We start from the raw sequence: 6,000 nt of genomic DNA on the forward strand, positions 1-6,000 counted from the left end.
AGAGATCTGGTTCTGTTTCCAACTGGCCAAGTGACCTCAGGTAATTCACAGTCTCCCAAGACCTCAGTTTCCTCAGCTATAAAATGTGAGAGGAGCAATAGAAGGTCTTTCAGCTCCAAGATGTTATGATGTAAAAATCTTGCCAAGACAAATATCTAAAGTTTGTTTTCTTGTATTTCCACACCTCTCTCCTCTACTTGACCTGCACATGGAAAATATCTGATGCCTCACCCTTCCACACCCTGACAAGACACTTGAGAAAATCTGAATGTTTATCTTATAAAAGAGCTTGAGCCATATTTTCTACACATTTGGCTCCACTTTGCCAGTAAAATCCCTGCCACCTCTTCAAATTATAGTGGGTAAGCATTGTATTAGATAGCTGATTCTCATTAGGCTCCCTCAGCCTGGTATCAGATTTGATTATTTCAGACATTTTTTTTTTCTTCTGTGGATCAGCTGATCTACCCTCTCACCTCTGATTTACCCTGGGGAATTGAAGTAGGATGTTTCTAATGGAGAAAATGGGTTTGGGGAATTACTCGGCCTATTCTGACCCAACAGAATTTCAGTTAACAAGCTCTGGGAAGAGTTCCAAACCTACATTTTTTATTTCCATAGGTGTTGTTTATCATCAGAAAGTTGTGAGGAATTGGTTGAAACATGATGGTTAAAAGTAGCTCCTTTTTTCCAATCTTAAAAGAAAATTAAAAATCAACTCTTTAAGATACTTCACTTCAAATAGAATCCACTAAAAATATAATTTCTACTAGTGATGTCAGCCTGAAGGTACAGGACATCACAATTATAGAGGACACTTTCCAGTTTAATCAGAACTGAGTCATTTTCTTGGGCCATGCTTTCATTGTAAAAAAAAAAAACTTAAATCAAAGAACATGGCTGTGCACCCAGCACCAGACTTCTGTAACACAAGGCCTGTTCTTTTTATCTCCACATGCATAACCATGCAAAAATCAAACAAGAAAAATTCAAAAACAAAGAGCTTGAGTTGAATTTTTTTGCTTTATGTCTCTAGCACTTTTACTTTTCATGTTCCTTTGACCACAGTTGTACCTCAGCCCATCCTGACTATTTTATTCTCCAAGATGGATTTTATTCTTTCCTTTCTAAAACATCCAGATGACCTTTGCTTTGGGCTTTTTCTAAACCACCATATGTTAGATAATTGTGCCCAGAGGAATTACTTTCAGAGTGACCTAAACACAAAAGAAAAACACACAGCCAACTTTTTCTCTAGAGCCGTGCAAACATTTCCTTAAACCTAAGTGTCTCAGGAGGAAAACTGACAGAATAAAACTTTCACCCAGCGAGTCCACTCTGTGTAGTGCTTGTACTGAATCCTTCTTCTTGCATTTTTACATCCCTGATTTATCTACCGCTTTGCCAAATAAAAGCAGTCATGTTCTTTGATTTAAGTTTTTTTACAATGGAAAAGTGGCCAGAAAAAAATGACTCAGTTGAGTGTTTTACTAACGGAAAGAGCTGATATGCCAGCAGCAATCCAAGTTCTTTGCCCCTCTCTATTGTGTTACACAATAATATAGCGCCTCTCTGGGAAGTAGAAGATTGCAAGTTAAATGCTAGCAAATCTATGGCTTTTCAGATGTTAGGTTCACCAAAATGCCGACCACAAAACATAAGGAGCTTTCCTCATTAAGAAGACATCCTATTCATATATTTTAACAGTTACAAAGCCACTACCTAAAGGGGGGGATTTTCTTACCATGTCTTCTAAAGCGTTGGCTGAGCCATGCTCCCTCTTATGGCTCTGCTGGAGGCTCCTTCCCTGCCTCTTCCTAGCTTCTGGTAGTTGCTGGCAACCTGGCTATTCTCTGGCTTGGAAATGCATTGTCACTCCATCTGTCTTCATTGTCACTTGGCCTTCTTCCTGCGTCTCTTCTCCTCTTCTTAAAAGGACAAGTTGTATTAATCTGCTTGGCTCCTATAACAAAATATAATAAACTGGGTGATTTAAGCAACAGACACTTTTTTTTCATAGTTCTGGCTCTGAAGGCTAGAATTCCAAGATCAAGGTGCTGGTCAATTTGGAAGGACATGAATTTTCAGGAAACTCTATTCAACTTATTATATTCCCCTAAACAAATGATAATCTCGTTTGTGTTTGAATGAAATAAAAAATTTAAATGTCCTTATGAGGTATTCCAGAATAGAAAAGCTCAGTGAATCCTTCGAGAATCCATTCCACTCAATCATTGACCCCATCAGTTCTCCAAGTGCGATCTAAGGACCATTGTCCTAATTTAGCTTTTGGAGGGATGATTAAAAATACAGATTTTTAGGCTTCACCCCACATCCACTAAGTCAGAACTGTTAAGTATAGAGGCTAGGAACTTGCATTTTAAACAAGCTCCTGGGGTTTTGTACACACTAAAATTTGAGAGCCACAGATCTATAGTGTTAGCAAGTACCTTCCATTCCCCATGGTGCTACTTAAATTCATTCCTTTTTTGTTGTTGTTGTTCTTTTCAAACGAAACAGAGACCAGCTGGTCAACAATTTTTTTATATTTGAACACCATTATAAAGGTATTCCTCATTCCTCTTTCTCCTCCAGACCAAATCATATAAAATCAAATAATATTAATTTCTTAGCCTTGATAGAATATATTTTGATTAAATCATTTACAAATTCTGGTCTAATTCTTGTCGTCTCCAGAATCATAGACCATACCTCTTTGGCCATGGCAAGAGATACCACTGTTTCATATTTCAGATTAGAAAAATCTGAAGCATACAGAAGTCACACTAAATCATCTTAATCAAGATCATTTCCAACCACAGAAAAAGGTACATACTTCAGTATGAATAGTCTACAAGGTAGAGTCTGCGTCTAATTCCTCTTTCTTTCCTGCCAGCCTTTTGTGTGAACTTTTATGAGTGAGGAAACAAACCCACCAGCTTATGGGCTGTCTGTGTTCAGAGCCCTTTGGTGAGGCAACAGGAGGATGTGGAGGCGACGAGATGGGGAAAAGAGGGAGTCATGGAAGTAGGACAAAAAGCAACTTTTCATCTGAACTGAAGCTTTTTGCAAGTCTTGAGAACCAGTCATCTCTTTTTGAGCAACACAAAAATGATACTTGGTGAGGGCTATACACACCATTCTGGTTCTGCTAGGGCTAGGTTTGAAAACCTTGAGCCAATAATTGCTACTTCTCAGCCGTGAATTTTGTTCTCATCTGAAACAGTTCTCCATGCTGGTCGATCATTCACATATGCATTCAGCAAACATTAGTCCACATCCCCTGAGAACTCCCAGTCTAGACATGGGGCACCCGAGTTACAACATGTACCAAACTGTGCTCCAGTCCCTGGGATTTTGAACCAACCAATGAGTCAGGAAGGCATCAAAGCATTGTGTGGGTAGAGTTGATGTTGAATCTTAAAACTGAAAGGTAGCTTGTAAAAGCATCACATTATTTTATTAAACATAGTGTGAACTGAGAAATTTTCTGGAAGACTTCTTCAGGTGAAAGAAATCACTATCCAAGTGAATCCATTTCTATCACCAACCCTGGGACATTTGCAGAGTTGCATCTTCTCCTGAAAGGACTATGCTTTGATTCCAACTGCCATTGCCATGCCTGGCTCCTTGGAGTTCCCAGTTCTTTCTTTAAAATTCTGCCTGGGCATGAGTAAAACCCTTTTCTTTCATCTCCCTTTATGCAGCTAAGACAGGCTGGCACTCAAAAAGGACTCAGCTGAGTATGATAGGAGAACCAAAGAAAGATATAGGCAACACAATAACAGGTTCTAAAGGAATAGCAAGGATTCTGAGGGAATGCTGACAACAGCTGAAGGACTAGCACAAACACCTTCCTTCCCAGCTCCTGCAGATCTTTGCCAGGTGGCCTCAGGCCATTGTTTTCTAACCTCCAGAAGCCTGGCCCTTCCTACCACACTGGAGTTTCTAAAGACCAACCAAAAAACACTAGTCTCCTAAGACAGGCACTAGAGGATTCTGTGAGCTTTCACTATTAGCAGGGGGTAGAATATTTTCTTCCTTGTTGTCCCCATGCCCAACATAGTCTGTGATACATATTGGGGCTCAATGTAATGTCTTTTGGGTGAAATTCAAAACTTTGCCTCATACAAATGATCAGAGCAACCCAAAGTCTTCTCACTTAGTGCTAGTTTTTAAATCAGAGGGCCACACTTTTCTTAAAATTTTGGGATTGTTATGATGGGCTTCATGACTCTGGTTATCTGCCCCATCCAATTATGGAGCATTTTAAGGCCTTTCTCTCAGGAAAAGTTCCTTCTTCACACATTGGACAACTCAACTTCACACATGTATATAAAGCAGGAGTTCTCACACCCCCAACCAGGAGCTGACTCACAGACCTGACCTGAGATCAGCAGAACAACCTCTTCATTTTGAAGGAAAGAGGTGGAAGCCCAGAGAATGATTAGTAGCTTTCCCAGGCTCCCGTGGCTATTTAGTGATGGAGACGCACCTGGAACCCCAAGTCACTGAATACCTGGGTCTATTTGTTTCACCTCAGCATCCTCACTGCTCTGCTTCTCTGCTTGGGGACTGCTGTCCCAGTCTACCCCTCCTTCCCACAGAGTCTGATGGGCCCCTCATTTGTTCCCAGATGCTGCACAACCTATGTGTTCACCTACAATCCTTGCAGCTTAAGATGTAAAAACAGATACTGCCTAAGCCTGGGCTCACCTGTGTAGGCCTCTGGGCACTGGAAGAACGTAGAGCTGTTTTCTATGAAGTCCCAGAGTTGTTCATAAATACAAGAACACACCTGCTAAGAGTGGCACTGTCTTATTCATGTGTGTGTTTACTGTTTTTCTGCTTTCTGCCTCCCTTGGCTCACCTCCACTTTCCTGAATAAATGTAGGCAGTCCCTCTGAATGTCTGATCCTTAGGTTTTGGACAGATAAATGAGAAAAACCAGTAACTCCATGCCTGGTGAACGGAAATTAGTGCTTGTCTCAAGAGGACCGATATCATGTAAGAATAATCCTATTAATACTTTATCTGACTCTAAAACTAATATCACCTCTTGGATCAAAACTGGGAGAGTAGAGGCAGGAGAAAAAAACAGGGAAAAAAAGGGTTTGGGGGGGGTTCCTCTTTTTTTGTTTGTTTGTTTGTTTGTTTTTACAGAGACAGAGAGAGAGGGATAGATAGGGACAGACAGATAGGAATGGAGAGAGATGAGAAGCATCAATCATCAGTTTTTCGTTGCGACACCTTAGTTGTTCATTGATTGCTTTCTCATATGTGCCTTGACCGTCGGCCTTCAGCAGACCGAGTAACCCCTTGCTCAAGCCAGCGACCTTGGGTCCAAACTGGTGAGCTTTGCTCAAACCAGATGAGCCCATGCTCAAGCTGGCGACCTTGGGGTCCCGAACCTGGGTCCTCTGCATCCCAGTCCAACGCTCTATCCACTGCACCACTGCCTGGTCAGGCAGAAGTTTTTAAAAAAATATAATCCCACTACCACTCTTAACATTTTCAGGTATTTCTTTTCCATCCTTTTTCCCCTCAAAACACACACACAGAGCTATCATATAGTTTCAGGCAAAGTAATGGTTAAAAAGAATCAAAGTCTCACATCACAAGAACAGGCAGAAAAAGAGGTCTGCACATCCAGGAACGGTTGACACGTATAAAGATAAGAAACAAGAAAGCTTCATTTTAAACTTGGAGAAAGAACACTACATGTGGTATTCATGTTATCATTGGGACTGACACTTTTCCATGAAAAACCTGATGCTAATGAATCTATTGGTCAGGATGAGAATAGGTGTTTACTGTGGCTCTGACTACAGTCAGTGTTTGTTCTTTTGCCGAAGTAGAATGTACCCGTTTTATGAATCGATGTGCTTGTTGGACCAGGCTGTGTCAGAGGCAACGGCAGTGACAGCCTGAACACGGGAAATCACACTCAAAGGGCAAGCTTGGGCTGGCAGAAACGTGTTAACCTTTCATCCATGTCAC

The sequence above is a fragment of the Saccopteryx leptura genome, chromosome 1 (assembly GCF_036850995.1).
Source record: "Saccopteryx leptura isolate mSacLep1 chromosome 1, mSacLep1_pri_phased_curated, whole genome shotgun sequence".
Taxonomy (NCBI): Eukaryota; Metazoa; Chordata; class Mammalia; order Chiroptera; family Emballonuridae; genus Saccopteryx; species Saccopteryx leptura.